At 41.6% G+C, this 27,072-nt stretch overlaps 1 long non-coding RNA gene across 1 annotated transcript in view; it reads right to left on the bottom strand.

Annotated features, from left to right (window-relative positions):
- Positions 1–23,626, bottom strand: part of LOC145531518 (uncharacterized) — a 51,756-nt gene extending 28,130 nt beyond the window's left edge. The window contains exon 1 of the long non-coding RNA XR_014072501.1: positions 23,225–23,626. This is a non-coding gene — a long non-coding RNA (uncharacterized LOC145531518). The remainder of the gene's footprint in view (positions 1–23,224) is intronic.
- Positions 23,627–27,072: the final 3,446 nt, after the last annotated feature.

Here is a 27,072-nt window from a genome sequence, read left to right as displayed (position 1 = left end):
AGGACTGATGCTGAAGCTGAAGTTCCAATACTTTGGCTACCTGATGCGAAGAACTGACTCATTTGAAAAGACCCTGATGCTGGGAAAAACTAAAGACAAGAAGAGAAGAGGATGACAGAGGATGAGCTGGTTGGATGGCAACACCAACTCAGTGGACATGAGTTTTAGCAAGCTCTGGGAGATGGGGAAGGACAGGGAAGCCTGGCATGCTGCAGTCCATGTGGTTGCAAAAAGTCGGACACAACTGACCAACTGAACAACAACAACAATCCTTGATTCTGGTATGATCAACTTATACATCTGGTTTGAAAAAATTCCCTACCAGGAACACTAGCCCTGTGCATATGACATGTCTACCTATCATAACATCAAGCATCCCCCCACAATGTAAGAAATATGTCTGACACAAGTTACTTTGATAGAGTAAATAACAGAGGTTTAAACTATCTTTCTAGAATCACAGGAATTGAACCTACCCTTAAGAATTCAAAATTCTTCCTGCTACTGCGTAACACTACATTCTGTAGTAAGGTCAGCTGAATAAGCTAGTCAGCCCATACCCCAAAAATGTTGTTTTATATCCTTCCCATACTAATAAATCCTATCATCTTTATCAATATTGTAACCATTATATCAGGAACTGTAATTGTAATAACTAGTTCACACCGATTGCTTATCTGAATCGGATTTGAAATAAATACAGTTGCCATTATTCCTATCATAATAAAAATGTTTAATCCACGAGCCATAGAAGCATCCACTAAATATTTTCTGACACAAGCCACCACATTAATATTATTTGTAATAGCTAGTCTTATTAACCCATTATATTCTGGCCAGTGAACTATAAAAAATCTTTAACCCAACAGCATTAACAGTCATGGCAATAGCTCTAATCACAAAACTAGGACTCTCTCCATTCCATATCTGAGTTCTCATTAATAGCAGACAATTTTATTAACAGGATATAAACTCACACCAGTATTACACCAAATTTTACCATCCATTAAATTTAATACTATTAAGATTTACATCCACTCTATTAACTGGGGTATAAGGCAGTCTAAAGCAAACCAAACTATGAAAAATCATAGCTTACTCATCAATTGTCCATATAGGATGAATTACAGCCATTATATTGTATAATCCAACTAAAACAATCCTACTAATTTATATTATAATAACTTACCATATTTATATTATTCATTTGTAGCTCAGTCACCACACTCACCATCACATCCATGAAATAAAATGCCTACTATTACAACCCTTATTCTCATCACCCTACTACATATATATGTGTATGTAAATATACAGTGGTCATGTATGGATGTGAGAGTTGGACGGTGAAGAAAGCTGAGCGCCGAAGAATTGATGCTTTTGAACCGTGGTGTTGGAGAAGACTCTTGAGAGTCCCTTGGACTGCAAGGAGATCCAACCAGTCCATCCTAAAAGAGATCAATCCTGGGTGTTCATTGGAAGGTCTGATGTTGAAGCTGAAACTCCAATACTTTGGCCACCTCATGCGAAGGGTTGACTCATTGGAAAAGACCCTAATGCTGGGTAGGATTGGGGGCGGGAAGAGAAGGGGACAACAGAGGATGAGATGGTTGGATGGCATCACCGACTCGACGGACATGGGTTTGGGTGGACTCCGGGAGTTGGTGATGGAAAGGGAGGCCTGGCATGCTGCAATTCATGGGGTCGCAAAGAGTCGGACACGACTGAGTGACTGAACTGAACTGAAATATACATATATATATATGTGTGTGTGTGTGTGTGTATGTATATATATATCTTTCTCAAACAGAGGCCTGCCTTGAGTCTCTGCTTAGGAGTTAGTAACGGTCCCTCAACTGATTATAAGACCTGAGACAGTTCATTAAGTCCCTGGACTAAAGAGCGGGTCAGAATTCTGAAGAAAATCTTGTGGTAACATTACAGGATGCTATAAATCTTCCTAGTTATCTACAGGTGCTCACTAGTGTAAATGTGACCCAGAGAAGGGGAAATCCTAAAGCCTTTATAGGACTGGATAACAGCACTGAGTATCAGTCAGAGGGGATGCTTGTAGGGGCTGGGGGTGGGGTCCCACTACAAATGGTGTTCCAAGCCCATGTCACAGTAAATCGCATGGGTCTGTGAACCCATTCTGCAGTTATTTCCCCAGCTCCCCAGTATGTGGTTGGAACAGACATTCTTGGGGCTTGATGCTGGACCCCTGAACCTCACAGTTAAGACTGTTATGGCAGGGAAGGCCAAGAGGAAACCCTGAAGCTTCCCCTTTTCAGCAACGCAGAAGTATATAAACAGTAAACCAGAATCCATAAGAACAGTATTTTACCAAACAGGGAATATCAATAAGAAAAATTATAAAAAGGAACCAAAGGAAAATACTGGAAGGGAAAAACACAATAACTGAAACGAAAAATTCACTACAGGGGTTCGACAGGAGATGTCAACAGACAGAATAAATAATAAGCGAACTTCAAATGGGTCAAGTGAGATTATCCAGTCTGAGAAACAGAAATAAAAAGGAATGAAGAAAAATGAACAGTGCCTAAGAGGCCCACAGGACACCACTGACATTAGCGAGAATCCCAGAAGAGGAGGATGAAAAGAAAAGGGCAGAAATTAAATTAGTGGTTGCCAGCAGCTGGGGTGAATGGGAAATGGGTTTCTTTTGGGGTGGTAAAAATGTTTTGGAATTAGATCATGGTGTTGTTTGCACAACATTATGAATATACTAAAAAAAAATAAATACACCTTACAAGGGCTAAAATACTGAATTTTTTGTTATATAAACTTTACTTCAATAAAAAGAAATCACCATATCTCAGTTCCTCCTGCTTTACACCCCCTCATGCTAAGCCACACTGGATCCAGTTAACTCAGCACCCAATGTCTCTGCTTATACTACTCCCATGCTTTTTACCTTGGTCTCTCTCTGTCCCCTCTGTCTCAAAAAAAATCTTATCCAAGTTTCAATCTGCTCAAAGTTTGTCATGATTCTCATTTCCCATAGCAACTGTCGTGATTCTTCAAAATTTTATAGTGTGGAAGCGGGTAGCTATTGGGAAGCCTTAGGTTATCCAGTCTAACCTCAACTGGAAAGTCTTGTGAAGCATCATTTTAAAAACTTTGGTTAAAAAAAGAAACCTGTAACAATTACCACCTTAGCCATGTTTAAGAGTACACTGCAGTAGTGTTATAAGGACACTACAAAACAGCTAAGCATCACTAGACCCTGGTTTGTAAAGCCTTCCTGAACCCCCTAACTGCAATCAATCACCCCTCCTTCTGTGATCCTATAGCATTTGGGGCACACTCCCATTCTAGGGTTTGACCAGTTTTCTTTCTGTTTAGCTCTTGTTTCTGTCCCCTTCTCTAATTTGTGAGATCCCTGAGGGCAGGGCTTATTGTGACTTCATCTCTGAATTTTCTTCCCCTCAGTTCAACATCTATTTTTTAAAATTTATTTTTAATTGGCCGATAATGGCTTTATAATGTTGTGTTGGTCTCTGCTGTATAACAACGTGAATCGGCCGTAAGTATACCTATATCCCCTCCCTCTTGAGCCTTCCTCCCACCCCTCTAGGTCATCACAGACCACCAGGCGGAGCTCCTTGTGTTATATAGCAGGCTCCCACTAGCTTCTATTTCACATGTGGTAGTGTGTGTACGCGGAGAAGGCAATGGCACCCCACTCCAGTACTCTTGCCTGGGAAACCCCATGGACGGAGGAGCCTGGTAGGCTGCAGCCCGTGGGGTCGAGAAGAGTCGGACACGACTGAGAGACTTCACTTTCACTTTTCACTTTCATGCACTGGAGGAGGAAATGGCAACCCACTCCAGTATTCTTGCCTGGAGAATCCCAGGGACGGGGGAGCCTGGTGGGCTGCCATCTATGGGGTCGCACAGAGTCGGACACGACTGAAGCGACTTAGCAGCAGCAGCAGCAGCAGTGTGTGTATGTCAGTGCTGCTCTCTTGATTCATCTCACCCTCTCCTTCCCCTGCTGGGCCCACAAGTCCATCTTCTATGTCTGTGTCTCGATTCCTGCCCTGCAGATGGGCTCATCAGCACCATTTTTCTATATTCCATATATATGCATTAATATACAATATTTGTTTTTCTCTTTCTGACTTACTTCACTCTATAACAGGTTCTAGGTTCATCCACCTCATTTCAAAGAACTCAAATTCACTCCTTTCTATGGCTGAGTAGTATACTCCATTATATATATGTACCACATCTTCTTTAGCCATTCATGTGTTAATGAACATCCAGGCTGCCCTCTCTGATTTCTAAGTGAAACTAACTGAATGCATGCTGAGGGAGAAATGAAGAGATGAAGACAGAATCATGTACCCAGAATGGTGAGTACCGGAGACATGAAGAGAAAGAAGCAAAGGATGACTGCCTTCATCACCCAGGCTTCCTCCTCTTCCTCTACATCCTGGTCTAACTTCTCACTCCAGCCTTGGCCAACCACAGGGACCAAGGGGATCACTCTATGGGTTCCAGGTCCTGTCAGCTGCTGGCCTCATGGAAACTCTTACCTCCAAGACAGTTTCTTCCATGGCTAACATTCTACAGTAGCTGAACTGCCATGTCCATAGCTATCTGCTCTGTGTGTGAAGATCCAGTATCCTGCTAGCTTTCAACTCTCCTGGACTCTAGGAAACATCCTTGCGTATGTTTCTTTCCATCTTCTATCTGCTCACCAATCTTATACAACCAACATGCAAGCAAATAACTACTTGGCAAATCATTTCCGGGTTATCCAGACACCATTCCTCCAGGGAGGGGATTAAAAAGCCCCTGGCTCCTCTCCTGCCTCTTTTTTACGCCTGTGTCCATCCCCTTCGTGTCTACAGAACTTGCTGTCTTTGGCAGTGGAGACTGAGTACAGTGAAGGGGTAAAGCCCTATGAATTTGTCTGCTTTCTTCAGCTTTTGCTAAAGGCTCAGAGATGAGGCTGAACCAAGAAATTGAAATGAAACTTTTTGATTATCTGTGTTTTTCCAATTAATCCTGCTCTCCACTAAGGGATCATGAGTTGGCTGCATCACTGTGTCCCTAAGTGATGAATCCCCATTTGCCAGCTGGCCATGCATGAACCGGATGGCCTGGCATTTCATTTCTTCCTATCCAGTAAAATAAGAAAACTCAAACCAGACACTGAAATGTCTTTTTCTTTTATTAAAAACATTTTTCAATTGTGTAGCTGGGTACTCTGAGAGTGAACTTCAAATTTCTGAACCTCTGAATGTTGGAAACAGGGAAAAAACTACCATTCAAAGAAGTGCCAGACAATTACATAATCTGCCTCTGATCTATGATTCTCAACCCTGGCAGCTCATTAGGAACAACTAGGGAGCTATAAATAAAAAGATGCCTGCCAACCTGCCCCCTTCTTACCTGAATGGGGCAGCAACATCGGCTTTAAAAACAAAACAAATCAAATCAAGCCAAGCAAAACAAAACACCTTCCATATGATAACATGCGACAAGAATTGAGAAGTTCACTGCTTGCTCTGAAGGTAAAATAAGTTATTTGCCTTCAGAATAAATACTTTAAGAGTAATTGGGCTTCCCTAGTGGCTCAGTGGTAAGGAATCCACCTGCCAGTGCAGGAGACGTGGGTTCGATCCTTGGGTCATGAAGATCCCTGGAGAAGGAAATAGTAACCCACTCCGGAATTCTTCCCTGGGAAATCCCATGGACAGTGGAGCCTGGCAGGTTACAGTCCATGGGTCACAAAACAGTCAGGCACAACTTAGTGACTGAACAACTCTAGGAGTAACTATCTCAGGGAGCCCCCTGGGTAAGAAGATATTGAGGTACTTGGAGCAGCACTGAAGATCGGTAAATTGATCCAAATACAATATTAATAGTTTAGACTGATATGTTAGCTACCTACTGCTGGATAACGAAGTACCACATACCTAGTAATGACTGTGTAATTACTAATGACTTAGTAAACTATGAGATAATCCATGTGCATTGTTTTATTGCCTCAAAGTAAGACATGTTTATTGTCTTGCAGTTTCCATGGGACAGGAATCTGGGCATGGCTTAGCTGGCTTCTGTGCTTCAGGGACTGTCAAGAGGCTGCAACTAGGAACCGGCCAGGGCCGGGGTCTTATCTGAAGGCTTGACTTTATTTCCAAGCTCACGTAGGTATGGTAAGATTGGTCTCTTGCAGGCTGATGAACTGAGGCCCTTAGTTCCTAGCTGGCTGTTGACTGCCCTCAGTTCTGTACCAAGTGGCTTGCTCCAGCTGTTTACTTCATCAAAGCATACAAGCCAAGAGGGCAATAGAAGAAGCCCCCAAGTAAGATGTAAGCTACAGTCTTATCAAACCTAATCAAGAAAGTGCAATCCTATCCCTTTACAATATTTCAGTAGTGAGAAGTCACAGGCCCTGCGCACACCCAAAGGGAGGACAACATGCAGGACATAAAGACGAGGAGCTGGGGATCAGCCAGAGTGATGCCTCCAGCTTTGTTTGGCTTGCTCAAGATTGCGTTGGCTATATGGGGACTTTTGTGGTTCCTTAACAAGCTTTAGGATTTTTTTAATTTTTATGAAAGTACCATTGGAATTTTGATAGGAACTGCATCGAACCTGTATGTGGCTTTGGGTAGTATGGACATATTAACAATATTAATTCTTTCAACCCATACACATGGGGTATCTTTCCATTTATTTGTGCCTTCTTTAATTTTTTCATCAATGTCTCATTGTACTAATCTTTCACCTCCTTGGTTAAATATATTCCTAAGAAGTCTGTTGTACTGGATGCTATTGTAAAGTGCTAGTTTTTTTTTTAATTTCTTTTTTGGATAGTTTGTTGTTAGTATATGGAAACACAACTGGATTTAATGTGTTGATTTATATCCTGCAACTTTACTGAATTAATTTATTAGTTCTAACAGGTTTTTAGTGAAGTCTTTGTGTTTCCTATATTTAAGATCAAGTCATCTGGAAACAGATAATTTTACTTCATCTTCTCCTATTTGGATACCTTTTCATCTTTTCCTATTTGGATACCTTTTTTTTTTTTCTACTTAACTGCCATGACTATAACTTCCAATGTAATGTTAGTTAGAGGTGGTGAGAATGGGCATACTTTTCTCTGATCTTAGAAGAAAAGCTTTCAGCTTCTACTGCTGAGTATAATATTAGCTGTGGGCTTATCACATATGGTCTTTATTATGTCCTACTGACATATTTTTAATCACTGTCTCCACCATTTCCATGGCTGAGTATTTTTATGAAGGACAACTGGTAACCTTGAAAGTAGCTTAAAGTCCCAGAAGCACTGATAAATCATTTATGGTCTCCTTGAGTAGTCCCACATCCAACAAAAAATCTATATAAGAGTCAATTAAAAGCACACACAAATCCAGGGTGAAAGGGAACTAAGGATTCTGGAGGCCAACTCCATAATCAAGACCTTTCTTCAGCCCTCTCTTACTTGGGGCTATAACAGCAGAATACCATAGTTTTGTCAAGAGAACATGCCGGTCATAGCAAACACCCTTTTCCAACAACAGAACAGATAATACCACACATGGACATCACCAGATGGTCAATAGTGAAATCAGATTGATTATGTTCTTTGCAGTCAAAGATGGAGAAGCTCTATACAGTCAGAAAAAATAAGACCTGGAGCTGACTGGGGCTCAGATCATGAACTCCTTATCGCAAAACTCAGGCCCAAATTGAAGAAAGTAGGATGAAAACCACTAGGTCATCTAGGTCATTCAGGTATGACCTAAATCAAATCTCCTGTGGTTATACAGTGGAGGTGATGAATAGATTCAAGTGATTAGCTCTGTAGACAGAGTGCCTGAAGAACTATGGATGGAGGTTCATAACACTGTACAGGAGGCAGTGACCAAAACCATTCCAGAGAAAAAGAAATGCAAGAAGGCAAAGGGGTTGTCTGAGGAGGCTTTACAAATAGCTGAGGAAAGAAGAGAAGTGAAAGAAAAGGAAGGAAGGAAAGATACACCAAACTGAATGCAGAGCTCAAGAGGATAGCAAGGACAGATAACAAAGCCTTCTTAAAAGAACAAGGCAAAGAAATAGAGGAAAACAACAGAATGGAAAGACTCGAGATCTCTTTAAGAAAACTGGAGCTATCAAGGGAACATTTCAATCAAGGATGGGGATGATAAAGGACAGAAATGGTAAGGACCTAACAGAAACAGAAGAGATTAAGAAAAGGTAGCAAGAATATACAGGAGAATTATACAAAAAAGGTCTTACCATGATCATGTGGTCACTCACCTAGAGTCACACAATCTGGAGTGTGACGTCAAGTGGGCCTTAGCAAGCATTACTACAATTAAAGCTGGTGAAAGTGATGGAATTCCAGTTGAGCTACTTCAAATCCTAAAAAATGATGCTATTGCACTAGGATAAGATGGCGGAGGAATAGGACGGGGAGACCACTCTCTCCTCCACAAATGTATCGAAAGAACATCTAAACGCTGACCAAACTTCACAAAACTACTTCTGAAGGCTGGCTGAGGACTTCAGGCTTCCACAAAAACTGCGCATTATCTTCAAAAGAGGTAGGAGAAATTATAAAAGATAAAAAGAGAGACAAAAGAGTTAGGGACGGAGACCCGTCCCGGGGAGGGAGTCGTAAAAGAGGAGGAATTTCCAAGCACCAGGAAACCCTCTCACCGGCGGGTGTGGGGGAGGATTTTTTATCTCGGAGGGCAACGTAACTGGGAGGAAAAAATAAATAAAATCCACAGATTACGTGCCTAAAGCAACTCCCAGCAAAGAACCCCAGACGCTCGCATCATCCGCCACCAGCAAGTGGGGGCTGAACGGAGAGGAGCGGGCGGCATTGCCTAGGGTAAGGACCGGGCCCGAGTGCCCCGAGGGCAATCTGAGGGAGCTAACGTGAGATAGTAACCTAAACAGTGGGACAGCGAGAGAGAAAGAACTATCCCGCGAAAAGCCCAACTCTGAGGCACTGCCGGCCCGCTCACAGAACAAAGGACTGAGCGATACCAGAGGAGAGCTAGCCGGCTGCAGACTGCCCCATCCCCCGCCGGACACAGCGGGCAGGCGGGGCCCGCCAGAGCCGGAAAGGGGCAAACTCGGCTCCAGAGAGGGCACCCCCTACCAAACTGCAAACAGGCTCCCAGTTTCTAAGCAAAGACTGCCTGAGATCCCGGAGGGTCGACAGCCGCCGGGAGGGTCGCAGCCAGAGACCAGCTCCCCAGAACCGACACAAAGCACACCGGAGCCGGGCGCGCCCGTAAACCGAGGCGGGGACCAGGGAGGTGATAAGCCGCACCGCCCCAACAGGGAAGAGCGCCCTTGCCAAACTCCTGGCCGCCTGGGCAGCTCCGACCGGGAACGGCACAAGCCGCGGGCGAAACCGAGTCTGCGCCTTTGTGGAGTAACCGGGAGCCTGAACCTGAGCGGCTTAGACCTGGGAAGTGCACGCAGCTCAGGGCCCGCTCCCCGGCCGAGTAACCTGAAGCCTGAGCAGGGTAGACGGGGAAAGCACACACGCCGTGAGCGGGGGCGAACCCAGTGCGGCCGAGACACTGCGAGCTTACCACACGCACGCCAGAATTGCAGTGTTCCTTCCTCCCCACAGCACGATTGAACAAGCGAACCTAAAGAGATCACCTCCACCGCTTTGTTGCAGGGCGGAAATTAGATACTGAAGAGATCTCCAAACAGAAGCCAAATAAACAGAGGGAAGCGCTTTGGAAGGGACAGGCCAACAGATTAAGATCCCTGTAGCTAACACCGACTGCATTGAAAAGGACCTATAGATCTTGAAAAGTATAAGCAGGAATAAGGATCTATCTAAAACTGAGCAGATCCCACACTGCTCACAACAGCTCCAGAGAAAGTCCGGGATATATATATTTTTTACTATTTTTTTTTTTAATTTTTTTTTTTTTAATTAAAAAAAAAAATTTTTTTTTTTCTCTTCTTTCCTTTTTCTTCAAGTCCTCTATTACACCTTTAACTTTCATTTTCATAACCCACTATTAACTTGCAAAAAAAAAAAACCCTATTTTTGAAGCAAACTACATACATATATCTTATACCTTTTGTGTTTTCTTTTTTTAATGTTTTTTTCCTGTTCTACATTTTTTTTACTGTTTCTTTTTTTACTGTTTTACTGTTTTTTTTCTTTTTACACTGTTTCCTTTTTTCTTTTTTTTTTTTTTTTAAGATTGTAAGTTTTATAAGAGTCTAACCTCTACTCTAGATTTTTAATCTTTGTTTTACATATTTGATATCAACTTTGTACATTTAAGAACCCAATCTTTAGGACCCACTTTTACTCAGGAGTGTGATCACTGGCCTGATCACTCTCTCCACCTATTGATGCTCTTTCTTCTCCCTCAGGGAACCTCTATCTCCCACCCTCCTCCTTCTCTTCTCAACCCAATTCTGTGAATCTCTGAGGGTGTTCTGGGTACCGGAGAACACTTCAGGAACAGGATACTGCCCAGATCTCTCTCTCCCCTCTTAATTCCTCCCTTTCTACTCATGCTCACCTCTGTTACCTTCCTCCCCCCTCTCTATGTATCTCTGTGAATCACTCTGAGGGTTCCAAACTGTGGAAAGCACAGAGGGAAGTGCTTACTGGCTAGATTGCTCTCTCCACATTTGAATTCCCCTCTTCCCCTCCTGGTCACCTCAACCCACCCCCCCCACCTCATCTCTCCATGTAACTCAGTGAACCTTTCTGGGTATCCCTCACTGTGGAGAATCTTTTCACCATTAACCTAAAAGTTTTATTATTGAGGCTGTATGGAAGGAGAAGTCTTGAGGCTACTGCAAGAATAAGACTGAAAGCCAGGGGAAACATTAATTAATAAGAGACCATCCAATAGCCTCCATAAATTCACTGAAACCAAGCTCCACCCAAGAGACAATAAGTTCCAGAGCAAGACATACCACGCAAATTCTCCAGCAACGCAGGAACATAGACCTGAGCATCAATATACAGGCTGCCCAGAGGCACACCAAATCCATAGACATCTCAAAAATTAATACTGGTCACTCCATTACACTCTAGAGAGCAGAAATCCAGCTCCACCCACCAGAACACCGACACAAGCTCCCCCAACCAGGAAGCCTTGACAAGCCACCTGTCCAACCCCAACCGCAGTGAGGAACCTCCACAACAAAGAGGAACTTCATACTACCAAAATACAGAAGGGCCACGCCTAACACAGCAATCTAAACAAGATGAAAAGACAGAGAAATACTCAGCAAGTAAAGGACAATGAGAAATGCCCACAAAGCCAAACAAAAGAGGAGGAGATAGGGAATCTATCTGAAAAAGAATTTAGAATAAGGATAATAAAAATGATCCAAAATCTTGAAAGCAAAATGGAGTTACAGATAAATAGCCTGGAGACAAAGATTGAGAAGATGCAAGAAATGTTTATCAAGGACTTAGAAGAAATAAAAAGGAATCAATATAGAATGAATAATGAAATAAAGGAGATAAAAGACACTCTGGAGGGAACCAACAGTAGAATAACGGAGGCAGAAGATAGGATAAGTGAGGTAGAAGATAGAATGATGGAAATAAACGAAGCAGAGAGGAAAAAAGAAAAAAGAATCAAAAGAAATGAGGAAAACCTCCGGGACCTCTGGGACAATATGAAACGCCCCAACATTCGAATCATAGGAGTCCCAGAAGAAGAAGATAAAAGGAAAGGCCATGAAAAAATACTCGAGGAGATAATAGTTGAGAATTTCCCTAAATTGAGGAAAGAAATAGTCACAGAAGTCCAAGAAACCCAGAGAGTTCCAAACAGGATAAACCCAAGGCGAAACACCCCAAGACACATATTAATCAAATTAACAAAGATCAAACACAAAGAACAAATATTAAAAGCAGCAAGGGAAAAACAACAAATAACACACAAGGGGATCCCCACAAGGATAACAGCTGATCTTTCAATAGAAACCCTTCAGGCTAGAAGGGAATGGCAGGACATACTTAAAGTAATGAAAGAGAATAATCTACAACCCAGATTACTGTACCCAGCAAGGATCTCATTCAGATATGAAGGAGAATTCAAAAGCTTTACAGACAAGCAAGAGCTGAGGGAATTCAGCACCACCAAACCAGGTCTCCAGCAAATGCTAAAGGATCTTCTCTAAACAGGAAACACAGAAAGGATGTTTCAACACGAACTCAAAACAACAAAGTAAATGGCAACGGGATCATACTTATCAATAATTACCTTAAATGTAAATGGGTTGAATGCCCCAACCAAAAGACAAAGGGTTGCTGAATGGATACAAAAACAAGACCCCTATATATGCTGTCTACAAGAGACCCACCTCAAAACTAGAGACACACACAGGCTGAAAGTGAAAGGATGGAAAAACATATTCCATGCAAACGGAGACCAAAAGAAAGCAGGAGTCGCAATACTCATTTCAGATAAAATAGACTTTAAAATAAAGGATGTGAAAAGGGACAAAGAAGGGCACTACATAAAGATCAAAGGATCAATTCAAGAAGAAGACGTAACAATCATAAATATATATGCACCCAACATAGGAGCACCACAATATATAAGGCAAATACTAACAAGTATGAAAGGGGAAATTAACAATAACACAATAATAGTGGGAGACTTTAATACTCCACTCACGCATATGGATAGATCAACTAAACAGAAAATTAACAAGGAAACACAAACTTTAAATGATACAATAGACAAATTAGATTTAATTGATATTTACAGGACTTTCCACCCCAAAACAATCAATTTTACCTTTTTCTCAAGTGCACATGGAACTTTCTCCAGGATAGATCACATCCTGGGCCATAAATCTAGCCTTGGTAAATTCAAAAAAATTGAAATCATCCCAGCCATCTTCTCTGACCACAATGCAGTAAGATTAGACCTCAATTACAGGAAAAAAACTATTAAAAGTTCCAACATATGGAGGCTAAACAGCACGCTTCTGAATAACCAACAAATCACAGAAGAAATCAAAAAAGAAATAAAATTATGCATGGAAACGAATGAAAATGAAAACACAACAACCCAAAACCTATGGGACACTGTAAAAGCAATACTAAGGGGAAGGTTCATAGCAATACAGGCGTACCTCAAGAAACAAGAAAAAAATCAAATAAATCAACTAACTCTATACCTAAAGCAACTAGAAAAGGAAGAAATGAAAAACCCCAGGGTCAGTAGAAGGAAAGAAATCTTAAAAATTAGGGCAGAAATAAATGCAAAAGAAACAAAAGAGACCATAGCAAAAATCAACAAAACTAAAAGCTGGTTTTTCGAGAAGATAAACAAAATTGATAAGCCATTAGCCAGACTCATCAAGAAACAAAGGGAGAAGAATCAGATCAACAAAATTAGAAATGAAAATGGAGAGATCACAACAGACTCCACAGAAATACAAAGGATCATAAGAGACTACTACCAACAGCTATATGCCAATAAAATGGACAACTTGGAAGAAATGGACAAATTCTTAGAAAAGTATAACTTTCCAAAACTGAACCATGAAGAAATAGAAGATCTTAACAGACCCATCACAAGCACGGAAATCGAAACTGCAATCAGAAATCTTCCAGCAAACAAAAGCCCAGGACCAGACGGCTTCACAGCGGAATTCTACCAAAAATTTAGAGAAGAGCTAACACCTATCCTACTCAAACTCTTCCAGAAAATTGCAGAAGATGGTAAACTTCCAAACTCATTCTATGAGGCCACCATCACCCTAATTCCAAAACCAGACAAAGATGTCACAAAAAAGGAAAACTACAGGCCAATATCACTGATGAACATAGATGCAAAAATCCTTAATAAAATTCTAGCAAACAGAATCCAACATCATATTAAAAAGATCATACATCATGACCAAGTGGGCTTTATCCCAGGAATGCAAGGTTTTTTTAACATCCGCAAATCAATCAATGTAATACACCACATTAACAAATTGAAAGAAAAAAACCATATGGTTATCTCAATAGATGCAGAAAAAGCCTTTGACAAAATTCAGCATCCATTTATGATTAAAACCCTCCAGAAAGCAGGAATAGAAGGAACATATCTCAACATAATAAAAGCTATATATGACAAACCCACAGCAAACATTATCCTCAATGGTGAAAAATTGAAAGCATTTCCCCTAAAGTCAGGAACAAGGCAAGGATGCCCACTTTCACCACTACTATTCAACATAGTTTTGGAAGTTTTGGCCACAGCAATCAGAGCTGAAAAAGAAATAAAAGGAATACAGATAGGAAAAGAAGAAGTAAAACTCTCACTGTTTGCAGACGACATGATTCTCTACATAGAAAACCCTAAAGACTCTACTAGAAAATTACTAGAGTTGATCAATGAATATAGTAAAGTTGCAGGATATAAAATTAACACACAGAAATCCCTTGCATTCCTATACTCCAATAATGAGAAAACAGAAAGAGAAATTAAGGAAACAATACCATTCACCATTGCATCAAAAAGAATAAAATACTTAGGAATATATCTACCTAAAGAAACAAAAGACTTATATATAGAAAACTATAAAACACTGATGAAAGAAATCAAAGAGGACACAAACAGATGGAGAAATATACCGTGTTCATGGATTGGAAGAATTAATATAGTGAAAATGAGTATACTACCCAAAGCAATCTATAGATTCAATGCAATCCCTATCAAGCTACCAATGGTATTTTTCACAGAACTAGAACAAATCATCTCACAATTTGTATGGAAATATAAGAAACCTCGAATAGCCAAAGCAATCTTGAGGAAGAAGAATGGAACTGGAGTAATCAACCTGCCTGACTTCAGGCTCTACTACAAAGCCACAGTCATCAAGACAGTATGGTACTGGCACAAAGATAGAAATATAGATCAATGGAACAAAATAGAAAGCCCAGAGATAAACCCACGCACCTATGGACACCTTATCTTCGACAAAGGAGGCAAGAATATTCAATGGAGAAAAGACAATCTCTTTAACAAGTGGTGCTGGGGAAACTGGTCAACCACTTGTAAAAGAATGAAACTAGAACATTTCCTAACACCGTACACAAAAATAAACTCAAAATGGATTAAAGATCTAAATGTAAGACCAGAAACAATAAAACTCCTAGAGGAAAACATAGGCAAAACACTCTCCGACATAAATCACAGCAGGATCCTCCATGACCCACCTCCTAGAATATTGGAAATAAAAGCAAAAATAAACAAATGGGACCTAATTAAAATTAAAAGCTTTTGCACAACAAAGGAAACTATAAACAAGGTGAAAAGACAGCCTTCAGAATGGGAGAAAATAATAGCAAATGAAGCAACAGACAAACAATTAATATCAAAAATATACAAGCAACTTCTGCAGCTGAATTCCCGAAAAATAAACGACCCAATCAAAAAATGGGCCAAAGAACTAAACAGACATTTCTCCAAAGAAGACATACAGATGGCTAACAAACACATGAAAAGATGCTCAACATCACTCATTATTAGAGAAATGCAAATCAAAACCACAATGAGGTATCATTTCACACCAGTCAGAATGGCTGCTATCCAAAAGTCTACGAGCAATAAATGCTGGAGAGGGTGTGGAGAAAAGGGAACCCTCTTACACTGTTGGTGGGAATGCAAACTAGTACAGCCACTATGGAGAACAGTGTGGAGATTCCTTAAAAAACTGGGAATACAACTGCCATATGACCCAGCAATCCCACTGCTGGGCATATACACCGAGGAAACCAGAATTGAAAGAGACGCGTGTACCCCAATGTTCATCGCAGCACTGTTTACAATAGCCAGGACATGGAAGCAACCTAGATGTCCATCAGCAGACGAATGGATAAGGAAGCTGTGGTACATATACACAATGGAATATTACTCAGCCATTAAAAAAAATACATTTGAATCGGTTCTACTGAGATGGATGAAACTGGAGCCCATTATACAGAGTGAAGTAAGCCAGAAAGAAAAACAACAATACAGTATACTAATGCATATATATGGAATTTGAAAGATGGTAACGATAACCCTATATGCGAGACAGAATAAGAGACACAGATGCATGGAACAATTTTATGGACTCTGAGGGAGAAGGTGAGGGTGGGACGTTCTGGGAGAATAGCATTGAAACATGTATATTATCATATGTGAAACAGAACACCATTCCATGTTCGATGCATGAGACAAGGGCTCAGGGCCGGGGCAATGGGATGATCCAGAAGGATGGGATGGGGAGGGAGGTGGGTGAACACATGTAAACCCATGCCTGATTCATGTCAATGTATGGCAAAAACTATTGCAATGTTGTGAAGTGATTGGCCCCCAACTAAAATAAATAAATTTATAAAAAAAAAAAAAAAAAAAAATGATGCTATTAAAGTGCTGCACTCAATATGCCAGCAAATTTGGAAAAACTCAGCAGTGGCCACAGGACTGGAAAAGGTCAGTTTTCATTCCACTCCCAAAGAAAGGTAATGCCAAAGAATGTTCAAACTACCATATAATTACACTTATCTCACATGCTATCAAGGTTATACTCAAATTCCTTCAAGCTAGGCTTCAGCAGTATGTGAACCAAGAAGTTCCAGACTGTACAAGCTAGCTTTCAAAGAGGCAGAGGAACCAGAGATCAAATTGCCAACATTCGTTGGATCATGCAGAAAGCAAAGGAGTTCCAGAAAAAACATCTACTTCTGCTTCACCGATTACACTAAAGGCCTTGGACTGTGTGAATCATAACAAACTGTGGAAAATTCTTAAAGAGATGGGAATACTAAACCACCTTTCCTGTCTCCTGAGAAAACTGTATGTGAGTTCAAGAAGCAACAGTTAGAACCGGGCATGAAACAACGAACTGGTTCCAAATTGGGAAAGGAGTATGTCAAGGCTGTATACTGTCACCCTGCTTATTTCACTTATATGCAGGGTACATCATGAGAAATCCTGGGCTGGATGAAGCACAAGCTGGAATCAAGATTGCTGGGAGAAATATCAATAACTTCAGATACACAGATGATACCACTCTAAAGGCAGAAAGTGAAGAGGAAAACTAAACAGTCTCTTTAGAGTGAAACAGGACAGTGAAAAAGCTGGTCTGAAATGCAACATTAAAAAAAACTACGATCATGGCATCTGCTCCCATGACTTCATGGCAAATAGAAGGGGAAAAAGTAGAAACAGTGACAGATTTTATTTTCTTGGGCTCCAAAATCACTGTAGACAGTGACTGCAGCCATGAAATTAAAAGATGCTTGCTCCTTGGAAGGAAAGCAATGACAAACCTAGACAGCATATTAAAAAGCAGAGACATCGTTTTGACGACAAAGGTCCATATAGTCAAGCCTATAGTTTTTCCAGTAGTCATGTATGGATGTGAGAGTTGGACCATAAAGAAGGCTGAGCACCGAAGAATTGAATTGTGGTGCTAGAGAAGACTCTTGAGAGTCTCTTGAACTTCAAGGAGATCAGACCAGTCAATCCTACAGGAAATCAACCCTGAATATTCATTGGAAAGACTGATGCTAAAGCTCCAATACTTTGGCCACCTGATGCGAAGGCCCAGTTCATTGGAAAAGACCCTGATGCTGGGAAAGATGGAAGGCAAAAGGAAAAGGGGGCAGCAGAGGATGAGATGGTTGGATGGCATCACCAACTCAATGGACATGAATTTGAGCAAACTCTAGGACACAGATGAGGATAGAGGAGCTGGGCATACTGCAGTCCATGGGGTTACAGAGTCAGACATGACTTACCAACTGAACAAAAATAAGGAGGCTTAAACAACAAACTTCCTTTTCATGGTTCTAGAAGCTCAGAAGTTCAAGATCAAAGCTCTGACAGATCTTGTGTCTGGTGGGGGCCCTTTTCCTGGATTACAGATGATTGTCTTCTCACATCCTCAAATGACAGCAAGCAGAGGGAGAGGAAGTAAGATCTCTGTGTAGTTTCTTGTAAAGGTACTAATTCCCTCATGAGGCCTCTACCCCCATGACCTAATCACCTCCCCAAGACATCATCTTCAAATACCTTCACTTTGGAGAATCAGAGTTTCAACAAATGAATTGGGTGTTTTGTGTGGCAGGGGGACACACATTCAATCTATAGCCTTCTCCACTGCTGTTCAGGATCCATAGGCAAACTTCCAGTGATGGAGAGAATGCTTCCCCAACTGAAGGCCATCATTGTGGGAGGCAAACCCACGATGCTGAGATTTATTATTGTTCTTTTGTGAGTATTGTGAAGATGATTCAGCTTCTCTGTACTAATGTCCCCATTAGTAAATTTAAAAATCAACCTACCTAGTCTTTTTATAGCTATATTTGCTTTCCAACATAGCCCTGGAAAACACATCAAGAAGATGTACACTTGCTCAAGTCCATGGATCTCCTCCAAGGAGCAGTTCTGCCTACACCCACCTTGTTGTCTGCAAGCGGCACTGAAAACTGGCTTTCTTCTTTTAGTGTGACTCTGTGATGGATCCCCAAGGCAGTTTTTTACTTGGAGTTAATAAGCTGGCTTAAAGCTCAACATTCAGAAAACTAAGATCATGGCATCTGGTCCCATCACTCCATGGGAAATAGATGGGGAAACAGTGGAAACAGTGTCAGACTTTATTTTTTTTGGGCTCCAGAATCACTGCAGATGGTGACTGCAGCCATGAAATTAAAAGACACTTACTCCTTGGAAGGAAGGTTATGACCAACCTAGATAGCATATTTAAAAGCAGAGACATTACTTTGCCAACAAAGGATCGTCTAGTCAAGGCTACGGTTTTTCCAGTGGTCATGTACAGATGTGAGAGTTGGATGGTGAAGAAAGCTGAATGCTGAAGAATTGATGCTTTTGAACTGTGGTGTTGGAGAAGACTCTTGAGAGTCCCTTGGACTGCAAGGAGATCCAACCAGTCCATCCTAAAAGACATCAGTCCTGGGTGTTCATTGGTAGGACTGATGTTGAAGCTGAAACGTCAATACTTTGGCCACCTCATGCAAAGAGTTGACTCACTGGAAATGACCCTGATGTTGGGAAGGATTGGGGGCAGGAGGAGAAGGGGACGACAGAGGATGAGATGGTTGGATGGCATCACTGACTCGATGGACATGGGTTTGGATAGACTCCAGGAGTTGGTGATGGACAGGGAGGCCTGGTGTGCTGCGATTCATAGGGTCGCAAAGAGTCAGACACGACTGAGCGACTGAACTGAACTGAATACTCCGACCCAAGTCTTTATTTTGGAAGACGGAGGTCATTGTAAATCTCTGAGTTACCCAATCCAAGGCCAAGTGAAAGCTTTCCTAAGCATCGAATGCAGAGGGGCCAGTCCGGCCCTTTCACGGCTCCCCTCCAGGTAACCCCTGTCAGTGTCCTAGAGGCATAAGCCTTCACACCCACCCAGTCTGTCTGCTTGCCAAGATCTGTACACCACGGGAACTGCTGAAAAGAAAACAACACAGCAGTTTGAGAGACAGGATTTTTTAAAATCCTCATAAATTTTTCTTGTGCTGATCATGAGCCTCAGTGATGATAAGAATATTTGTCCTCCCACCATGACAGAACACTCACCCACCTGCCATAACGCTCACCCATCCATCACCCACCCCAGCAGGCAGGATGAGGCTGGGCCTGCAGCGTCCCCACCCCCATCTGCCCGTAGTGATGGATGGCCCACCAGTGACTGCAGCAGGGTCACTGGTGGGGGTGGGAGGCCTCAGGTTGGGGGAGCTACAGCTGGCTTTTAGCTAAAAAAGAAAGGGATTCTCCCACAGCTTTAACCCCCATCACATAGAACCTATTTCTACTTTGAAAATCATGTTGGTCATGGTTGTACATGCTTTTGATTAATACTTTTGGCCATTTTTAATTTTTACTTTTGCACTGGGACTTTCAAGGATGGAATTATTGTCTCTTTTTTTTTTTTGAGGGTAGTAGTGGGGAGAAGAGGGAAAATTATCACCCACAAAGCACAACAAAGAAAACAACCACACAGCATTTCACAGATAACTATTCTTATATCTCCAAGGAAAAGGTTCTACTCTCATTTTTACCAGTTTGGTGTCAGACACCAGTGCCAACAAGACAACAGCTTGTACACATCAACTGCTTCCCATTTTCTGGCTCTCAAATAATCAAATATCAGCAAGGTTTGGGCCAGGAGGGTCACCAGCTCCTCTTCCCTGGAAACTTAGGCCGTAAAATCCTAAGCCCTCCCTTTCTTGATTTCCCTTCCAAAATACTGTGACTGATATATGCAGAAGTTTCTAGCACTTTATCACACTATTTAGTGAGAAAGAGATGATTTCTCATCAGACTAAAAAGAGGCATAAACAATATTTCAGAAGAATAGTAAATTCTAACATTTCCCTGCATGGATCATGATTTCTCTCACCCTATGAACTCTGACCTCCTCTAGAAAAATGGAAATTTGGACAGGTTTTCCCTTTGCCTTCACGCCTCCCTAATGGCTAATTCACATGCATAAATTAATATTTTGTTGTTCAGTTGCTAAGTCATATCTGACTCTTTTTGTGACCCCATGAAGTACAGCACTCCAGTCTTCCCTGTCCTTCACTATCCTCCAGAGTTTGTTCAAACTCATGTCCATTGAGTGGGTGATGCCATCCAATCATCTCATCCTCTGCTGCCCCCTTCTCCTGCTGCCCTCAATCCTTCCCAGCATCAGGATCTTTTCCAGTGAGTTGGCTTTTTGTATCAGGTGCCCCAAATGTGGCAGCTTCAGCATCAGTCCTTCCAATGAATATTTAGGACTGATTTTCTTTAGGATTGACCGGTTTGATCTACCTGCAGTCCAAGGGACTCTCAAGAGTCTTCTCCAGCACCACAGTTTGAAAGCATCAATTCTCTTAAGAATACCCTTTAAGAACCCTCCTAGGCTATTGGTGGGAATGTAAATTGGTACAGCCACTATATAAAACAGTATGGAGGTTCCTTAAAAAACTAAAAATAGAGTTGCCATATGAAGTAGCAATCTCACTCCTGGGCATCCATCTGGAGAAAATGATAATTTGAAAATATACATGCACCCTTATGTTCATAGCAGCACTGTTCACAATAGTCAAGAAATGGAAACAGCCTAAATGTTCATCAAGAGGCAAATGGATAAAGATGTGGTACATATATACAATGGAATACTACTCAGCCATAAGAAGTATGAAATAGTTCTTTGGCCCATTTTTTGATTGGGTTGTTTATTTTTCTGGAATTCAGCTGCAGAAGTTGCTTGTATATTTTTGAGATTAATTGTTTGTCTGTTGCTTCGTTTGCTATTATTTTCTCCCATTCTGAAGGCAAAAAATGGGCCAAAGAACTAAACAGACATTTCTCCAAAGAAGACATACAGATGGCTAACAAACACATGAAAAGATGCTCAACATCACTCATTATTAGAGAAATGCAAATCAAAACCACAATGAGGTATCATTTCACACCAGTCAGAATGGCTGCTATCCAAAAGTCTACAAGCAATAAATGCTGAAGAGGGTGTGGAGAAAAGGGAACCCTCTTACACTGTTGGTGGGAATGCAAACTAGTACAGCCACTATGGAGAACAGTGTGGAGATTCCTTAAAAAACTGGGAATAGAACTGCCATATGACCCAGCAATCCCACTGCTGGGCATACACACCGAGGAAACCAGAATTGAAAGAGACGTGTGTACCCCAATGTTCATCGCAGCACTGTTTACAATAGCCAGGACATGGAAGCAACCTAGATGTCCATCAGCAGATGAATGGATAAGGAAGCTGTGGTACATATACACAATGGAATATTACTCAGCCATTAAAAAAATACATTTGAATCGGTTCTACTGAGATGGATGAAACTGGAGCCCATTATACAGAGTGAAGTAAGCCAGAAAGAAAAACACCAATACAGTATACTAATGCATATATATGGAATTTGAAAGATGGTAATGATAACCCTATATGCGAGACAGAATAAGAGACACAGATGCATAGAACAATTTTATGGACTCTGAGGGAGAAGGTGAGGGTGGGACGTTCTGGGAGAATAGCATTGAAACATGTATATTATCATATGTGAAACAGAACACCATTCCATGTTCGATGCATGAGACAAGGGCTCAGGGCCGGGGCAATGGGATGACCCAGAGGGATGGGATGGGGAGGGAGGTGGGTGGGGGGTCCAGGAAGGGGAACACATGTAAACCCATGGCTGATTCATGTCAATGTATGGCAAAAACTATTACAATATTGTAAAGTAATTAGCCCCCAACTAAAATAAATAAATTTATAAAAAAAAAAAAAGAAGCATGAAATAATGCCATGTGCAGCAATGTGGATGAACCTAGAGATTATCACAGTAAAGATAAGTCAGACAGAGAAAGACAAATACCGTATGATATCACTTACATGTGGGATCTAAAATATGATACAAACGAACTTATTTACAAAAGAGAAATAGATTCACATACATAGAGAACAAACATGATTAACAAAGGGGAAAGGGGGTGAGGGAAGGATAAATAAGAATTTGGAATTAGCAGATTCAAACTACTGTATATGAAATAGATAAACACTAAGGTCCTACTGTATAGCACAGGGAACTATATTCAATGCCTTATAATGAATCACAATGGAAAAGAATATGAAAACAAATCTCTCTCTCTATATATATATAACTGAATCCGTTTGCTGTACACCAGAAGCTAACACAACATGGTAAATCAACTATACTTCAATTAAAAAAAAGAATACCCTTTCGTTAAGAGTAACAGAAGTCTCAACTGTTTCAACTTCCCTTTATAACTTTTCTGCCACTTCACTGCATATTTTCTTTACTGGGCCCACTGTCCCTTCTTCCCACCTCTCAAGAGATTTGGAGGACAGACGTTGCCGGGAAGCAGAGCTCTGTGATATTTTCAGCCTTGTTTTTAGGAGAGCTAGCACTGAGCTTCCCATTCCCGTCCCTCTCCCAGACGCTGGGTACATACTGCATTCCCAGAACTCTCCACTTTGCTGGGATGGAACATAAAAATAGCCTTCCCCTGCAGGGGACAGTTCTTGATTAGAAACCTTTAAATATCTTCTCAGTTTCACTTTCCATGGAAGGTACTAGATTTTAAACCTGGCAGCTGGCAAACAGCCACATGGGTTTTCAGCTTGCTGGCCCTGACATCTCAAGAGAATAACTCAAAACACTTACATAGATCTTCCGTTTCAGGAGTTTAGCAGTGAGTTACAGTGGATCCACCCATCCCTGGGCCATGATCCTGCTGATAAGTGTGTATATGCCATCCCGCTCAGTGATGGATGCCAATGGCGCCCCACGCCTTTACGTCTTGCAATTCCGCCATGCTGTTTGCCTCTACACTACCTGGTGATTATTCCCTGTGTCAACTTTATAGTGAAGTTCCTTAGACCTGACTCATCTTGCATACTGAAAGTTTATACCCATTGAATAGCCACTTCCCATGTCCCTTTTGGGCTTTCCTGGTGGCTCAGTGGTAAAGAATCCATCTGCCAATGCAGGAGATCCAGGTTCAATCCCTGTGTTGGGAAGATCCCCTGGAGAAGGAAATACCAACCCACTCCAGTATCCTTGTCTGGGAAATACCATGGACAGTTGAGCCTGGCAGGGTACAGTCTATGAGGTCACAAAGAGTCAGACATGACTTACAAATGTCCCTGCTCCTGGCAAATACTATTCTACTCTTGGCTTCTATGAGTATGACTATTTTGTTAAGAGAGTAGAGCTCATATTAAATGTTTTTATTATGAACAAAACCGAATTCATTCCTCTTGGGCAGAGGGCTTGATCATCTGGAGTAATGGCTACTCCAATTCATACTCAGAGCATCAATTAATCCACTCATGGTGTCTCTGGCAAGAGCAGCTCATTCACTTCAACAAGCATTTATTGAGCACCTATTATGTGCCAGGCATGGTGTGAGTTCTGGCTGACAGTGATGACCACACATGTAGGCTTCCTTCCATCATACAGTCTAATTCTTTCCACAATGGAGGGGAAACATAAACTAATAATTATAAATGAATGATAGGAATGAAATTAACAGTGTGCTGGATGAGGAAAGGCTGCAGTAGGATTGGAAACCAAGAGAGGAGACCCATTTTAGATAGGGAGGCTAGAGAAAGTCTTTCTGAGAAGGTGACTTTTAACATACGACCTGAAAAACAGGGGGTTAGAAGGAGTCTGAAAATATATATGATCCTGCAGGAAAGGGAGTTATTCACTGGAATGTGATGACTGGCTATTACTGCCTATTGAGAACCATCTCTATGTTTGCCTCCCATTCCCGGTCTCTAGACTTTGCTTCGTGTAGGCACCTAGAGACACTGAACTAGACCTTGGAGGGAGACAGGAGAGATGGTGCCCACTGCAGACTCAAGGAGATGCAGTAACAATACACTTTACACTGCTATGGACATTTCCTTCTATCTTTAGCTTCAACTCACCCCTGAGCTCCAGACTCAGATCCACGTACACACATACTATTTCCATGTGGTTGTCTAATGCGTAGCTCCATATTTTCAAGTCTAAAGCAGAACTCTTAATTTTCGGCCTGAGTTTCCCTTACTGCAAGAGACACCAACATTTGCCCAGGAGCACAAGCCAAAAATGCAAGAGTCATTCTTGATGCATTTCTTTTTCTCTTTTCCCTCACGCAATACATTGGCAAGAGCTTATCACCAGTACATGTCCAGAATCATCACTTCTCTCCTTCTCCAAGGCCACCACCCTGTACGGTCCAAGCCCCCAGCATCTGTACTGCTACTACAGCCTCCTACAAGGTTCCTTGCTTCTATAATTGTTTCTTCTACAGCTAATTTTCCACAGCATAGAGTGATTGTTGTAAGGTTAAGTCAGGTCTTCTTAATCCCCTTCATAGACCTTCCAATGGCTTCACATGGCCTTCACAATCCCCGAAAAGCCACTGATCCCTGCCCTCCGCAGACCTATCTGAGACCATTCTCCTTGCTCCTGCTCTCAGCTTGCTCACTCCTCTCCAGTCATTCTGGGCTTTTTATTCCTTACTACTCAAGGTCATTCCAGCCTCAGGGCCTTTGCATGTATCATTCTTTCTGCCTGGAGCTCTCGTCCTTCAGATCTCTGCATGGCCTCCTCCTCCACCTCCTCCTACTCCACCTTAAAATTTGGTTCAGTCACCCCTTGGTTCAGTACCCTTTCCTTGGGTACACTCTCTAATATAGTCCCCAGCTAACTGCGTTACTTTGTCTATACTAATTCATAACATAGTTCCATTTCCATCCACAGTTATATTATTTTGTCAATGGTCTCCCCCATCCTCACTGGAAAATTAGCTCCAGGAGTACAGGAACCCCATCTATTTTGTATATGGCCTTGGACAGCAAACAGATCAAATTAGTCAATCCTAAAGGAAATCAACTCTGAATATGCATTGGAAGGACTCATGCTGAAGCTGAGCAGAGCACCAATACTTTGGCCACCTGATGCAAAGAGCTGACTCACTGGAAAAGACACCGATGCCAGGAAAGATCAGGGCAGGATAAGGGGGTGACAGAGGATGAGATGGCCTGATGGCATCAACGACTCAACAGACAGGAGTTTGAGCAAACTCTGGGAAGTAGTGAAGGGTAGGGAAGCCTGGTGTGCTGCGGTCCATGGGGTTGCAAAGAGTTGGACACGATTCAGCAACTGAACAACAATACTACCCAGAAGGCTGGGTCCATCCTTCCCACCTGGAACAGTGCATGACATGTAGAAGGTGATCATCATACATTTGTTGGATGAATGTATAAATAAAACAGTGCAAAATATTTTTATGACAGTCTTAAAATATATATTAAGAAAACATTTCATCTCCATTTAACAGATGAGGAACTAGAGGCTGAGAGACCCAGAGTGATCAAATAACTTGATCAGAATTACACAATGAATCTGTAATGAAACTGGGATTCAGACCCAAGTGGTCTGACGTTAGTTATCTTTTTTTAAACAATAAGAATCTTTTATTTTTCTTAATGATTTTTCAATCATCTTTACTGAGTTATAAATCACATATAATAAAATGCGCTCATTTTAGCTATATAGTCCAATGAGTTCTGACAAATATATATAACCATGGAACTCCACTATGATATAAAACAAAATAAAGAATATTTCTATCACCCCCCACCAAAGTTTCTCTGTGTCCCTTTGCAGGCAGTCTCCTTGGTCCTGGCACAGGGCAACTACTGATCTTCTTTCCATTGATATGTGTACTTATTTTTTGGTGCCTGAGTTACTTTTCACTACCAAGGTCTCTGGCCTCTCTAAGCTTTAGGTTTCTCAGTTGTATCATGTTGTTGTTGGTGTTCAGTCGCTCAGTCATGTCCAACTCTTCGTGACCCCATGGACTGCAGCATGCTGGGTTCCCTGTCCTTCACTATCTCCTGAGTTTGCTCAAACTCATGTCCATTGAGTTGATGATGCCATCCAACCATCTTATCCTCTGTCACCCCCTTCTCTTCCTGCCTTCGATCTTTCCCAGCATCAGGGTCTTTTCCAGTGAATTAGCTCTTTGCGTTAGGTGGCCAAAGTATTGGAGGTCCAGCTTCAGCATCAATCCTTCCAATGAATATTCAGGGTTGATTTCTTATAGGATTGACTGGTTTGATCTCCTTGCAGTCCAAGGGACTCTCAAGAGTCTTCTTCAGCACCACAATTGTATTATGTAGATAATAATAATGTAGTGTCTTCCTCAGAGGTGTATACCAGAATAGTTAATGTTTACAAAATGTTTATGATGGTGTTGGTTATTCTATCAGTCTGCTTGGAAGGACATAGCAATATACCATAGACTGAGTGCCTCAAACAACTGAAACTTACTTTCTCACAGTTATGGACACAAGAAGGTACCAAAAGATTCATTTTCTGGTGCGGGCTCTCTTGCTGACCTCCTGTGTCCTCACGTGGCCTTAGCTCTGTGCCTGAACAGGGTGAGAGAGAGCTCTCTAGTGTCTCCTATAAGACATTAATCCTATCAGATTAAGGTGCCCATCCTTGACCTC

Source organism: Giraffa tippelskirchi, chromosome 13 (genome assembly GCF_054371585.1).
Source record: "Giraffa tippelskirchi isolate mGirTip1 chromosome 13, T2T-mGirTip1v1.2.pri, whole genome shotgun sequence".
In the NCBI taxonomy this organism is placed as follows: Eukaryota; Metazoa; Chordata; class Mammalia; order Artiodactyla; family Giraffidae; genus Giraffa; species Giraffa tippelskirchi.
Note: the sequence above shows the minus strand (reverse complement) of the source record. Positions and strands in the feature narration are given on the sequence as shown.